This window comes from Carcharodon carcharias, chromosome 7, assembly GCF_017639515.1.
Source record: "Carcharodon carcharias isolate sCarCar2 chromosome 7, sCarCar2.pri, whole genome shotgun sequence".
NCBI classification, from domain to species: domain Eukaryota; kingdom Metazoa; phylum Chordata; class Chondrichthyes; order Lamniformes; family Lamnidae; genus Carcharodon; species Carcharodon carcharias.
In genome coordinates, this window is record NC_054473.1 from 95,663,655 (window position 1) to 95,681,329 (window position 17,675).

Genomic DNA, 17,675 nt, shown 5'->3' on the forward strand with positions numbered 1-17,675 from the left:
CCACTCACATTAACTCTAACTGGGGTACAATTCGACACACACTGACTGTCATTGGCTTATGTGTTCCACACACACTGACTCTCACTATGGTACGGGTTTACACACACTGACTTTCACTGGGGTACAGTTCCATACACACTGACTGTCACTGGGAACCAGTTCCAAACACACTTACTTTCACTTGGATACAGTTCCACACAAGCGACCCTCACTTGGGTACAGATCCACACACACTGACTCTGGGGCACTGTTCCATACGCACAGACTCTCCCTGGGTTACAGTTCCACTCACAGTGACTCTCACTGGGATACATTTCCACACACACCAACTCTCACTGGGTTACAGTTCCACACACACACCGACTCTCACTGAGGTACAGTTCCACACAAACTGACTCTCATTGGGATACTGGTCCTACACGGACTCTCTCTCACTGGGGAACAGTTCCACACACTGACTCTCACTGGGGTCCAAGTCACACACACTTAGTCTAATTGGGTAGAGGTTTCACAGACGCTGACGCACGCTGGGATACATTCCCACACACATTGACTTTCACTGTGCTACAGCCCCACATGACAGGCTCTAACTATGGTACGGGTTCCATACACAATGAGCCTCATTGAGATACAGTTCCGCACACGCTGACCCTCACTGGGCACAGTTCCACACCCACTGACACTCACTGGGGTACAGTCCCACACATACTGAATTTCACTGAGATCCCATTCCACACACACTGATTCTCACTGTGATACAGTTCCACACACGCTGACACTCACTGGGGTACAATTCCACACACACTGACACTCACTGCGGTACTGTTCCATAAAAATTGAGACTCACTGGGGTACCGTTCCACACATGCTGACTCTCAGTGTTGTACGGGTTCCACACACACCGACTCTCAATGGGGTACGGGTTCCACACACTCTGACTCTCACTTGCGTACAGATCCCACACACGCTGTCTCTGACTGAGGTACAATTCCACATACGCTTACTTTTACTAGTGTACATTCCCACACACACCAACTCTCACTAGGCTACGAGTTCCACAAACACTGACTCTCACTGTGATACAGTTCCACACACACTGACCCTCTCTGGGGCACATTTCGATACACACTGACTCTCCCTGGGGTAAAGTTCCAGACACACTGACTCTCACTGGTGTACAGTTCGACACACACCAACTCTCACTGGGGTACACTTCTACACACACCAACTCTCACTAGGCTACGAGTTCCAAAAACACTGACTCTCACTGTGATCCAGTTGCACATACACACCGACTCTGACTGGTGTACAGTTCCACACACACTGACTCTCTCTGTGGTACAGTTCCACACACACTGACTCGCTCTGAGGCACAATTCCATACACACTGACTCTCCCCGGGGTAAGAGTTCCACTCACACCAACTCTCACTGGGGTGCAGTTCTACACTCACCAACTATCACTGGGGTATAGTTCCACACACACCGACTCACTAGGGTACGGGTTCCACAAAATCTGAATCACACTATGGTACCGTTCCACACACACTGACTCTCTCTGGGGCACAGTTCCATACACACTGACTCTCCTGCGGTACTATTCCACACACACTGACTCTCAATGGGGTACATTTCCACATACACCAAATCTCACTAGGGTAGGTGTTCCACTCACATGGACTCTAACTGGGGTAGAATTCGAAACACACTGAGTGTCATAGGGGTATGTATTCCACACACACCGACTGTCACTGGGGTATGGGTTCCATGAAAACAGACTCTCGCTGGGGTACGGGTTCCACACACACTGTCTTTCACTGGGGTACAGTTCCATACACACTGACTGTCATTGTGATACAGTTCCAAACACACTTACTTTCACTGGGATACAATTCCACACAAGCAGACCCTTACTGGGGTACAGTTCCACACACACTGACTTTCACTGTGGTACAGTTCCACACACACTGACTCTCTCTGGAGCACAGTTCTATACACACTGACTCTCCCTAGGGTAAAGTTCCAGACACACTGACTCTCACTGGAGTACATTTCCACACACACCAACTCTCACTGGGGTACACTTCTACACACACCAACTCTCACTAGGGTACGAGTTCCACAAACACTGACTCTCATTGGGGTACAGTTGCACACACACACCGACTCTCACTGGTGTACAGTTCCACACACACTGACTCTCTCTGTGGTACAGTTCCACACACACTGACTCGCTCTGCTGCACAATTCCATACACACTGACTCTCCCCGGGGTAAGAGTTCCACTCACACCAACTCTCACTGGGGTGCAGTTCTACACACACCAACTCTCACTATGGTACAGTTCCACACACACTGACTCTCTCTGGGGCACATTTCCATACACACCGACTCCCTTCGGGTACTATTCCACACACACTGACTCTCAAAGGGCTACATTTCTACAGACACCAAATCTCACTAGAGTATGTGTTCCACTCACATGGACTCTAACTAGGGTACAATTCGACACAAACTGACTGTGATTGGGGTATGTGTTCCACACACACTGACTTTCACTGGAGTACGGGTTCGATTAACACTGAATCTCACTGGGGTACGGGTTCCACACACACTGATTTTCACTGGTGTACAGTTCCATACACACTGTCTGTCACTGGGATACATTTCAAAACACACTTACTTTCACTTGGATACAGTTCCACACAAGCGACCATCACTGGGGTACAGATCCACACACACTCTCTCTGGGGCACTGTTCCATATACACTGACTCTCCCTGGGTTACAGTTCCACACACAGTGACTCTCACCGGGGTACAGTTCCACACACACCAACTCTCACTGGGGTGCAGTTCTACACACACCAACTCTCATTGGGGTACATTTCCAGACACACTCAATCTCACTACGGTATGTGTTCCACAAACACTGACTCTCACTATCATACATTTCTACACACACTGACTCTCTCTGGGGCACAGTTGCACACATACAGACTCTCACTGGGGTACAGGTTCTACACACACGAACTCTCAATAGGGTACGGGTTCCACTCACATGGACTCTACTTGGGGAACAATTCAACACACACTGTCACTGGGGTATGTGTTCCACACACACAGAATCTCACAGGGGTACGGGTTCCATGAACAATGACTCTCACTGGGGTACAGTTCCACATGCACTGACTCACTCTGGGGCACAGTACCATACACACTGACTCTCCCGGGGTACAGTTCCACACACACCAACTCTCACTGGGGTGCTGTTCTCCACACACCAACTTTCACTAGGGTACGAGTACCAAAAACACTGACTCTCACTGTGGTACAGTTCCATACACACCGACTCTCACTGGGGTACAGTTCCACACACACTGACACTCACTGGGGTACTGGCCCTACAAGGATTCTCTCTCACGGGGTACAGTTCCACACACTGACTCTCACTGGGCTATAAGTCACACACACTTAGTCTAATTGGGTAAAGGTTTCACAGACTCTGATGCGCGCTGGAATACATTCCCACACACATTGACTTTCATTGTGGTATATTCCCACATCACAGGTTCTAACTAAGGTGCGTGTTCCAGACACAATGACTCTCATTGAGATACAGTTCCGCACACGTTGACCCTCACTGGGTACAGTACCACACACATTAACTCTGGGGCACTGTTCCACATACACTGACTCTCCCAGGGATACAGTTCCACAAACACCAACTCTCACTGGGGAAAAGTTCTACACACACCGACTCTCAGTGGGGTACAGTTCCACACACACTGACTCTCACTAGGGTATGGTTTCCACAAACACTGGCTCTCACTATGGCACAGTTCTACACACACTGACTCTCTCTGGGGCACAGTTGCACACACACTGACTCTCACTTGGGTACAGGATCCACACACACCAACTCTCAATAGGGTACGTGTTCCACTCACATGGACTCTAACTGGGGAACAATTTGAAACACACTGTCACTGGGGTATGTGTTCCACACACACTGAATCTCACTGGGGTACGGGTTTGATGAACACTGACTCTCACTGGGGTACGGGTTCCACACACACTGACTTTCACTGGGGTACAGTCCCATACACACTGAATCTCACCGGATACAGTTGCAAACACACTGACTGTCACTTGGATATAGTTCCACACAAGCGGACCCTCACTGGGGTACAGTTCCACAAAAACTGAATCTCACTGTGGTACAGTTCCACACACACTGACTTTCTCTATGGCACAGTTCCATACACACCATCTCTCACTGGGGTACACTTCCACACACATCAACTCTCACTAGGCTACGAGTTCCACAAACACTAACTCTCACTGTGGTACAGTTCCACACACACTGACTCTCTCTGGGGCACAGTTCCATACACACTGACTCTCCCGGGGGTAAAGGTCCAGAAACACTGACTCTCACTGGGGTACAGTTCGACACACACCAACTCTCACTGGGGTACACTTCTAAACACACCAACTCTCACTAGGGTACGAGTTCCAAAAACACTGACTCTCACTGTGATCCAGTTGCACACACACACCGACTCTCACTGGTGTACAGTTCCACACACAGTGACTCTCTCTGCGGAACAGTTCCACACACACTGACTCGCTCTGGGGCACAGTTCCACACACATTGACTCTCCCCGGCGTACAGTTCCACACACACCAACTCTCACCGGGGTGCAGTTCTACACACACCAATTCTCACTGGGGTGCAGTTCTACACACACCAACGCTCACTAGGGTACATTTCCACACACACCGACTCTCACTGGTGTACAGTTCCACAAACTCTGACTCGCACTATGGTACAGTTCCACACACACTGACTCTCTCTGGGGTACAGTTCCACACACACCAACACTCACTGGGGTATAGTTCCACACACACCGACTCTCACTAGGGTACGGTTTCCACAAACTCTGACTCTCACTATGGTACAGTTTCACACACACTGACTCTCTCTGGGGCACAGTTCCATACACAATGACTCTCCTGGGGAACTATTCCACACACACTGACTCTCACTGGGGTACATTTCCACACACACCAAATCTCAATAGGGTAGGTGTTCCATTCACATGGACTCTAACTGGGGTACAATTCGAAACACACTGACTGTCCAAGGGGTATGTGTTCCACACACACTGACTCTCACTGGGGTACGGGTTCCACGTACAATTTCTTTCACTGGGGTACAGTTCCATACACAATGACTGTCACTAGGATACAATTTCAAACACACTTACTTTCGCTTGGATACAGTTCCACACAAGCGGACCCTCACTGGGGTACAGTTCCACACAAACTGACTCTCACTAGGGTACTGGTCCTACAAGGACTCTCTCTCACTGGGGTACAGTTCCACACACTGATTCTCACTGGGCTACAAGTCACACACACTTAGTCTAATAGGGTACAGGTTTCACAGACGCTGACGCACGCTGGGATACATTCCAACACACTTTGACTTTCACTGTGGTACATTCCCACATCACAGGCTCTAACTAAGGTACGGGTTCCACACACGATGACTCTCATTGAGATACAGTTACGCACACACTGACCCTCACTGGGTACAGTTCCACACACATTAACTCTGGGGCACTGTTCCACATACACTGACTCTCCCAGGGTTACAGTTCCACAAACACCAACACTCACTGGGGTGCAGATCTACACAGAACAACCCTCACTGGAGTACAGTTCCACACACACTGACTCTCACTAGGGTTTGGATTCTACAAACACTGACTCTCACTATGGTACAGTTCTACACACACTGACTCTCTCTGGGGCACAGTTGCACACACACTGACTCTCACTGGGGTACAGCTTCCACACACAAACTCTCAATAGGGTACGTGTTCCACTCACATGGACTCTAACTGGGGAACAATTCGACACACACTGTCACTGGGGTATGTGTTCCACACACACTGAATCTCACTGGGGTACGGGTTCCATGAACACTGACTCACATTGGGGTACGGGTTCCACACACACTGACTTTCACTGGGGTACAGTCCCATACACACTGACTCTCACCAGGATACAGTTCCAAACACACTAACTTTAACTTGGAAACAGTTCCACACAAGCGGACCCTCACTGGGATACAGTTCCACACACACTGACTCTCACTGTGGTACAGTTCCACTCACACTGACTCTCTCTGGGGCACAGTTCCATACACACCAACTCTCACTGTGGTACATATCCACACACACCAACTCTCACTAGGCTACGAGTTCCACAAACCCCGACTCACACTGGGGTACAGTTCCGCACACACCAACACTCACTGGTGTACAGTTCTACACACACTGACTCTCTCTGTGGTACAGTTCTACACACACTGACTCGCTCTGGGGCACAGTTCCATACACACTGACGATCCCCGCGGTACAGTTCCACACACACCAACTCTCACTGGGGTACAGCTCTACACACATCAACTTTCTCTAGGGTACTAGTTACAAAAACACTGACTCCCACTGGGGTACAGTTCCACACACACTGACTCTCACTGTGTTACTGGTCCTACAAGGACTCTGTCTCTCTGGGGTACAGTTCCACACACTGACTCTCACTGGGGTACAAGTCACACACATTTAGTGTAATTGGGTACAGATTTCACAGACGCTGACGCACGCTGGGATACATTCCCACACACATTGACTTTCACTGTGGTACAGTCCCACATGACAGGCTCTAACTATGGTACGGGTTCCACACACTGACTCTCATTGAGATACAGTTCCGCACACGCTGACACTCACGGGGGTACAGTTCAACACACACTGAATTTCACTGAGATCCCGTTCCACACACACTGACACTCACTGCAGTACTGTACCATACAAATTGAGACTCACTGGTGTAGAGTTCCACACACGCTGACTATCACTGTGATACAGTTCCACACACACTGACTCTCACAGTGGAACAGTCCCACATTACAGGCTCTAACTATGGTACGGGTTCCACACACTCTGACTCTCACTGGCGTACAGATCCCACACACGCTGACTCTGACTGAGCTACAATTCCACATACGCTTACTTTGACTGGGGTACATTCCCACAAACTCTGACTCTCACTGGAGTACGGTTTCAACACACACTGACTCTCACTGGGGTATGGATGCTGCACACACTGGCTCTCATTGTGGTACAGTTCCAGACACACTGACTCTCTCTGGGGCACAGTTCCATACACACTGACACTCCCTAGGGTAAAGTTCCACACACACTGACTTTCTCTTGGATACAGTTCCACACAAGCGGACACTCACTGGGGTACAGTTCCATACAGACCAACTCTCAATAGGGTACGAGTTCCACAACCACTGACTCTCACTGGGGTACAGTTGCACACACACACCGACTCTCAATGGTGTACAGTTCCACACACACTGACTCTCTCTGTGGTACAGTTCCACACACACTGACTGGCTCTGGGGCACAGTTCCACACACACCAACTCTCACCGGGCTGCAGTTCTACACACACCAACGCTCACTAGGGTACATTTCCACATACACCGACTCTCACTGGTGTACAGTTCCACAAACTCTGTCTCGCACTATGGTACAGTTCCACACACACTGACTCTCTCTGGGGTACAGTTCCACACACACCAACACTCACTGGGGTATAGTTCCACACACACCAACTCTCACTAGGGTACGGGTTCCACAAACTCTGACTCTCACTGTGGTACAGTTTCACACACACTGACTCTCTCTGGGGCACAGTTCCATACACACTGATTCTCCTGGGGAACTATTCCAAACAAACTGGCTCTCACTGGGGTACATTTCCACACACACCAAATCTCAATAGGGTAGGTGCTCCGTTCACATGGACTCTAACTGGGGTACAATTCAAAACACACTGACTGTCCTAGGGGTATGTATTCCACACACACTGACTCTCACTGGGGTACGGGTTCCATGAAAACAGACTCTCACTGGGGTACGGGTTCCACGTACAATTTCTTTCACTGGGGTACAGTTCCATACACACTGACTGTCACTCGGATACAATTCCAAACACACTTACTTTCACTTGGATACAGTTCCACACAAGCGGACACTCACTGGGGTACAGTTCCATACAGACCAACTCTCAATAGGGTACGAGTTCCACAACCACTGACTCTCACTGGGGTACAGTTGCACACACACACCGACTCTCAATGGTGTACAGTTCCACACACACTGACTCTCTCTGTGGTACAGTTCCACATACACTGACTGGCTCTGGGGCACAGTTCCACACACACCAACTCTCACCGGGCTGCAGTTCTACACACACCAATTCTCACTGGGGTGCAGTTCTACACACACCAACGCTCACTAGGGTACATTTCCACACACACCGACTCTCACTGGTGTACAGTTCCACAAACTCTGACTCGCACTATGGTACAGTTCCACACACACTGACTCTCTCTGGGGTACAGTTCCACACACACCAACACTCACTGGGGTACAGTTCCATACACACTGACTGTCACTCGGATACAATTCCAAACACACTTACTTTCACTTGGATACAGTTCCACACAAGCGGACCCTCACTGGGGTACAGCTCCACACACACTAACTCTCACTGGGGTACTGGTCCTACAAAGACTCTCTCTCACTAGGGTACAGTTCCACACATTGATTCTCACTGGGCTACAAGTCACACACACTTAGTCTAATTGGGTACAGGTTTCACAGACGCTGACGCACGCTGGGATATATTCCCACACCCATTGACTTTCACTGTGGTACATTCCCACATCACAGGCTCTAACTATTGGACGGGTTCCACACACAATGACTCTCATTGAGATACAGTTCCGCAGAGGCTGACCCTCACTGGGTACAGTTCAACACTCACTGACTCTGGGGCACTGTTCCACATACACTGACTCTCCCAGGGTTACAGTTAAACAAACACCAACACTCACTGGGGTGCAGATCTACGCACACCAACTCTCGCTGGAGTACAGTTCCACACACACTGACTCTCACTAGGGTATGGTTTCTACAAACACTGACTCTCATTAGGGTACAGTTCTACACATACTGACACTCTCTGGGGCACAGTTGCACACACACTGACTCTCACTGGGGTACAGCTTCCACACACAAACTCTCAATAGGGTACGTGTTCCACTCACATGGACTCTAACTGGGGAACAATTTGACACACACTGTCACTGGGGTATGTGTTCCACACACACTGAATCTCACTGGGGTATGGGTTCCATGAACACTGACTCACATTGGGGTACAGGTTCCACACACACTGACTTTCACTGGGGTGCAGTCCCATACACACTGACTCTCACCGGGATACAGTTCCAAACACACTAACTTTAACTTGGAAACAGTTCCACACAAGCGGACCCTCACTGGGATACAGTTCCACACACACTGACTCTCACTGTGGTACAGTTCCACACACACTGACTCTCTCTGGGGCACAGTTCCATACACACCAACTCTCACTGTGATACACATCCACACACACCAACTCTCACTAGGCTACGAGTTTCACAAACCCCGACTCACACTGGGGTACAGTTCCACAGACACCAACTCTCACTGGGGTGCAGGTCTACATGCACCAACTCTCACTCGGGTACAGTTCCCGACACACCGACTCTCACTGGGGCACAGTTCCATACGCACTGACTCTCCCTGGGGTACAGTTCCACACACTGACTCTCACTGGGCTACAAGTCACACACAGTTAGTCTAACTGGGTACAGGTTTCACAGATGCTGACGCATGCTGGGATACATTCCCACACACTTTGACTTTCACTGTGGTACAGTCCCAGATTACAGGCTCTAACTATGGTACGGGTTCCACACACAATGACTCTCATTGAGATACAGTTCCGCACACGCTGACCCTCACTGGGTACAGTTCCACACACACTGACTCTGGGGCACTGTTCCACATACACTGACTCTCCCAGGCTTACAGTTCCACAAACACCAATTCTCACTGGGGTGCAGTTCTACACACACTAACTCTCACTGGGGTACAGTTCCACACACACCGACTCTCACGAAGGTATGGGTTCCACTAACACTGACTCTGACTATGATACACTTCTACACGCACTGACTCTCTCTGGGGCACAGTTGCACACACACTGACTCTCACTGGGGTATAGGTTCCACACACACAAACTCTCAATAGTGTAAGTGTTTCACTCACATGGACCCTAACTAGGGAACAATACGACACACACTGTCACTGGGGTATGAGTTCCACACTCACTGAATCTCAGTGGGGTACGGGTTCCATGAACACTGACTCACATTGGGGTACGGGTTCCACACCCATTGACTTTCACTGGGGTACAGTCCCATACACACTAACTCTCACTGGGATACAGTTCCAAACACACTGACTTTCACTTGGATACAGTTCCACTCAAGCGGACCCTCAGTAGGGTACAGTTCCACATTCAATGACTCTCACTGTGGTACAGTTCCATACACACTGACTCTCTCTGGGGCACAGTTCCATACACAGCAACTCTCACTGTGGTACACTTCCACACACACCAACTCTCACTAGGCTACGAGTTCCACAAACACTGACTCTCACTGGGGTACAGTTCCACACACACCAACACTCACTGGTGTACAGTTCTACGCACACCAACTTTCTCTAGGGTACGAGTTCCACAAACACTGACTCTCATTGTGTACAGTCCCACACACACTGACTTTCACTGGGGTACTGGTCCTCCAAGGATTCCCTCTCACTGGGGTACAGTTCCACACACTGATTCTCACTGGGGTACAATTGACACACACTTAGTCTAATTGGGTACAGGTTTCACATACGCTGATGCACGCTGGGACACATTCCCACACATATTGACTTTCACTGTGGTACAGTCCCACATTACAGGCTCTAACTATGGTATGGGTTCCACACACAATGACTCTCATTGAGATACAGTTCCGCACATACTGACCCTCAGTGGGAACAGTTCCACACACACTGACACTCACTGGGGTACAGTTCCACAAACACTGAATTACACTGTGATGCCGTTACACACACACTGACTCTCAATGTGATATATTTCCATACACTCTGACACTCACTGCAGTACTGTACAATACAAATTGAGACTCACTGGGGTAGAGTTCCACACATGCTGAAAATCACTGTGATGCATTTCCACACACACCGACTCTCACTTGGGTAGGGCTTCCACAAACTCTGACTCTCACTGGCGAACAGATGCCACACAGACTGACTCTGAGTGAGGTACAATTCCACATATGCTTACTTTCACTGGGGTACATTCCCTCACACACCAACTTTCACTGGGGTACAGTTCCACACACACCGATTTTAACTAGGGTACTGGTTCCATAAACACTGAATCTCACTTGGGTACGGATTCCACACACACTGACACTCACTGTGGTACAGTTCCACACACACTGACTCTCTCTGGGGCACAGTTCCATACACACTGACTTTCCCAAGGGTAAAGTTCCACACAAACTGAATCTCACTGGGGTACAGTTCCACACACACCAACTCTCACTGGGGTGCACTTCCACACACACCAACTCTCACTAGGGTACGAGTTCCACAAACACTGACTCTCACTGGGGTATAGTTGTACACACACACCGACTATCACTGGTGTACAGTTCCACACACACTGACTCTCTCTGTGGTACAGTTCCACACACACTGACTGGCTCTGGGGCACAGTTCCATACACACTTACACTCCCCGGGGTACAGTTCCACACACACCAACTCTCACTGGTGTGCAGGTCTACACGCACCAACTGACACTCGGGTACAGTTCAACACACATCGACTCTCACTGGGGCACAGTTCCATACACACTGACTAACCCGGGGTACAGTTCCACACACACCAACTCACACTGGGCTACAAGTCACATACACTTAGTCTAATTGGGTAAAGACGCAGACGCATGCTGGGATACCTTCCCACACACATTGACTTTCACTGTGGTACATTCCCACATCACAGGCTCTAACTATGGTACGGGTTCCACACACAATGACTCTCACTGAGATACAGTTCCGCACACGCTGACCCTCACTGGGTACAGTTCAACACTCATTGACTCTGGGGCACTGTTCCACATACACTGACTCTCCCAGGGATACAGTTCCCCAAAAACCAATTCTCACTGGGGTGCAGTTCTACACACACCAACTCTCACTGGGGAACAGTACCACATACACCGACTCTCACGAAGGTATGGGTTCCACAAACACTGTCTCTCACTATGGTAAAGTTCTACACACACTGACTCTCTCTGGGGCACAGTTGCACACACACTGACTCTCACTGGGATACAGGTTCCTCACACACAAACTCTCAATAGGGTACGTGTACCACTCACATTCACTCTAACTAGGGAACAATTCGACACACACTGTCACTGGGGTATATGTTCCACACACACACTGAATGTCACTGGGGTACCGGTTCCATGAACACTGACTCACATTGGGGTACGGGTTCCACACACACTGACTTTCACTGGGGTACAGTCCCATACACACTGACTCTCACCGGGATACAGTTCCAAACACTCTGACTTTCACTTGGATACCGTTCCACACAAGCGGACCCTCACTAGGGTGCAGTTCCACACACACTGACTCTCACTATGGTACAGTTCCACACACACTGACTCTCTCTGTGGCACAGTTCCATACACAATGACACTCAACGAGTTACAGTTCCAGACACAATGACTTTCACTTGGATACAGTTCCACACAAGAGGACCCTCACTGCGGTACAGTTCCACACACACTGAATCTCACTATGGTACAGTTCCACACACACTGACTTTTTCTGGGGCACAGTTCCATACACAGGAACTCTCACTGGGGTATACTTCCACACATGCAAACTCTCACTGGTGTTCAAGTCTACACGCACTAACTCTCACTCAGGAACAGTTCCACACACACTGACTCTCCCCGGGGTACAGTTCCACACACACCAACTCTCACTGGGGTGCAGTTCTACACACACCAATTCTCACTGGGGTACAGTTCCACACACACAGACTCTCACTGGTGTAAAGTTCCAAAAACTCCGACTCACACTATAGTACAGTTCCACACACACTGACTTTCTCTGGGGCACAGTTCCATACACACTTACTCTCCTGGGCTACTATTCCACACACACTGACGTTCACTGGGATACATTTGCACACACACCATATCTCACTAAAGTAAGTGTTCCAGTCACATGGACTCTAACTAGAGTTCAATTCAACACACACTGACTGTCATTAGGGTACTGGTCCTACATGGACTCTCTCTCACTGGGGAACAGTTCCACACACTGACTCTCACTGGGCTACAAGTCAAACTCAGTTAGTCTAATTGGGTACAGGTTTCACAGACGCAGACGCACGCTGGGATACATTCCCACACCCATTGACTTTCACTGTGGTACATTCCCACATCACAGGCTCTAACTATGGTACGGGTTCCACAAACAATGACTCCCATTGAGATACAATTCCACACACACTGACTCTGGGGCACTGTTCCACATACACTGTCTCTCCCAGGCTTACAGTTCCACAAACACCAATTCTCACTGGGGTGCAGTTGTACACACACCAACTCTCACTGGGGTACAGTTCCACACACACTGACTCTCACGAAGGTATGGGTTCCACAAACACTGACTCTCACTATGGTACAGTTCTACACACACTGACTCTCTCTGGGGCACAGTTGCACACACACTGACTCTCACTGGGGTACAGCTTCCACACACACAAACTCTCAATAGGGTACGTGTTCCACTCACTTAGACTCTAACTGGGGAACAATTTGACACACACTGTCACTGGGGTATGTGTTCCACACACACTGAATCTCACTGGGGTATGGGTTCCATGAACACTGACTCACACTGCAGTACATGTTAAACACACACTGACTCTCTCTGTGGCACAGTTCCATACACACTGACACTCAACGGGCTACAGTTACAAACACACTGACTTTCACTTGGATACAGTTCCACACAAGCGGACCCTCACTGGGGTACAGTTCCACACACACTGACTCTCACTATGGTACCGTTCCACACACACTGACTCTTTCTTGGGCACAGTTCCATATACAGCAACTCTCACTGGGGTACACTTCCACACACACCAACTCTCAGTGGGCTACGAGTTCCACAAACACAGACTCTCACTGGGGTACAGTCCACAGACACCAACACTCACTGGTGTACAGTTCTACACACACTGACTCTCTCTGTGGTACAGTTCCACACACACACTGACTCACTTTGGGGTACTGGTCCTACAAGGACTCTCTCTCACGGGGGTGCAGTTCCACACACTGACTCTCACAGGGGTACAGGTCACACACACTTAGTCTAATTGGGTACAGGTTTCACTGACGCTGACGCACGCTGGGATACATTCCCACACACATAGACTTTCACTGTGGAACATTCCCAGATTTCAGGCACTAACTATGGTACGCGTTCCACACACAATGACTCTCATTGAGATACAATTCCGCACATGCTGACCCTCACTGGGTACAGGTCCACACACACTGATACTCACTGGGGTACAGTTCCACACACACAGAATTTCACTGAGATCCCGTTCCACACACACTGACTCTCACTGAGATACATTTCCACACACACTGACCCTCACTGCAGTACTGTACAATACAAATTGAAACTCACTGGGGTAGAGTTCCACACACGCTGAAAATCACTGTGATACAGTTCCACACACACTGACTCTCACTGGGGTAGGGCTTCCACAAACTCTGACTCTCACTGGCATACAGATCCCACACAAGCAGACCCTGACTGAGGTAAAATTCCACATACGCTTACTTTCACTGGGGTACATTCCCTCACACACCAACTCTCACTGGGGTACAGTTCCACACAAACCGACTCTCACTAGGGTACTAGTGCCATAAACACTGAATCTCACTGGGGTACGGATTTCACACACACTGACTCTCACTGTGGTACAGTTCCACACACACTGACTCTCTCTGGGGCACAGTTTCATACACAATGACTCTCCCAAGGGTAAAGTTCCACACACACTGACTCTCACTGGGGTACAGTTCCACACCCACCAACTCTCACTGGGGTACACTTCCACACACAACAACTCTCACTAGGGTACGGGTTTCACACACACTGACTCTCACTGAAGTACAGTTGCACACACACACACACTCTCACTGGAGTACAGTTCAACACACACCGACTCTCTCTGTGGTACAGTTCCACACACACTGACTCTCCCCGGGGTACAGTTCCACACACACCAACTCTCACTGGGGTTCCACTCTACATGCACCAACTCTCACTCGGGTACAGTACCACACAAACCAACTCTCACTGGGGTACAGTTCCACACACGCAGACTCTCACTGGTGTAAAGTTCCATAAACTCTGACTCTCACTATAGTACAGTTCCATACACACTAACTCTCTCTGTGGTACAGTTCCACACACACACTGACTCACTTTGGGGTACTGGTCCTACAAGGACTCTCTCTCACGGGGGTGCAGTTCCACACACTGACTCTCACTGGGTAACAGGTCACACACACTTAGTCTAATTGGGTACAGTTTTACTGACGCTGATGCACGCTGGGATACATTCCCACACACATCGACTTTCACTGTGGAACATTCCCAGATTACAGGCACTAACTATGGTACGCGTTCCACACACAATGACTCTCATTGAGATACAATTCCGCACATGCTGACCCTCACTGGGTACAGGTCCACACACACTGATACTCACTGGGGTACAGTTCCACACACACAGAATTTCACTGAGATCCCGTTCCACACACACTGACTCTCACTGAGATACATTTCCACACACACTGACCCTCACTGCAGTACTGTACAATACAAATTGAAACTCACTGGGGTAGAGTTCCACACACGCTGAAAATCACTGTGATACAGTTCCACACACACTGACTCTCACTGGGGTAGGGCTTCCACAAACTCTGACTCTCACTGGCATACAGATCCCACACAAGCAGACCCTGACTGAGGTAAAATTCCACATACGCTTACTTTCACTGGGGTACATTCCCTCACACACCAACTTTCACTGGGGTACAGTTCCACACACACCGACTCTCACTAGGGTACTAGTGCCATAAACACTGAATCTCACTGGGGTAAGGATTTCACACACACTGACTCTCACTGTGGTACAGTTCCACACACACTGACTCTCTCTGGGGCACAGTTTCATACACAATGACTCTCCCAAGGGTAAAGTTCCACACACACTGACTCTCACTGGGGTACAGTTCCACACCCACCAACTCTCACTGGGGTACACTTCCACACACAACAACTCTCACTAGGGTACGGGTTTCACACACACTGACTCTCACTGAGGTACAGTTGCACACACACACACACACTCTCACTGGAGTACAGTTCCACACACACCAACTCTCACTGGGGTTGAACTCTACACGCACCAACTCTCACTCGGGTACAGTACCACAAAAACCAACTCTCACTGGGGTACAGTTCCACACACGCAGACTCTCACTGGTGTAAAGTTCCATAAACTCTGACTCTCACTATAGTACAGTTCCACACACAATAACTCTCTCTGGGGCACAGTTCCATACAGACTTACTCTCCTGGGCTCCTATTCCACACACACTGACTCTCACTGGGGTACATTTCCATACACACTTACTCTCCTGGGGTAATATTCCACACACACTGACTCTCACTGGGGTACATTTGCACACACATCAAATCTCTCTAAAGTAAGTGTTCCAGTCACATGGACTCTAACTGGGGAACAATTTGACACACACTGTCACTGGGGTATGTGTTCCACACACACTGAATCTCACTGGGGTATGGGTTTCATGAACACTGACTCACACTGGGGTACGGGTTACACACACACTGACTTTCACTGGGGTACAGTCCCATAAATACTGACTCTCACCGGGATACAGTTCCAAACACACTGACTTTCACTTGGATGTAGTTCCACACAAGCGGACCCTCACTGTGGTACAGTTCCACACACACTGATTCTCACTGTTGTACAGTTCCATACACAGCAACTCTCACTGGGGTACACTTCCACACAAACCATCTCTCACTAGGCTACAGGTTCCACAAACACCAACTCTCACTAAGGAACAGTTCCACACACACCAACACTCACTGGAGTACAGTTCTACACACACTGACTCTCTCTGTGGTACAGTTCCACACACACTGACTCACTCTGGGGCACATTTCCATACACACTGATTCTCCCTGGGGTACAGTTCCACACACACCAACTCTCACTGGGGAACAGTTCTACACACACCAACTTTCTCTAGGGTACGAGTTCCACAAACACTGACTCTCAATATTGTACAGTTCCACACACACGGACTCTCATTGGGTACAGTTCCACACACACGCTAACTCTCACTGGGGTATTGGTCCTACAAGGACACTCTCACTGGGGTACAGTTCCACACACTGACTCTCACTGGGCTGCAAGTCACACACACTTAGTCTAATTGGGTACAGGTTTCAAAGACGCTG

At 49.3% G+C, this 17,675-nt stretch overlaps 1 protein-coding gene across 1 annotated transcript in view; it reads right to left on the reverse strand.

Annotated features, from left to right (window-relative positions):
- LOC121280021 (docking protein 4-like) overlaps positions 1 to 17,675 on the reverse strand; it is a 117,612-nt gene that overhangs the window by 16,915 nt on the left and 83,022 nt on the right. The window lies entirely within an intron of this gene.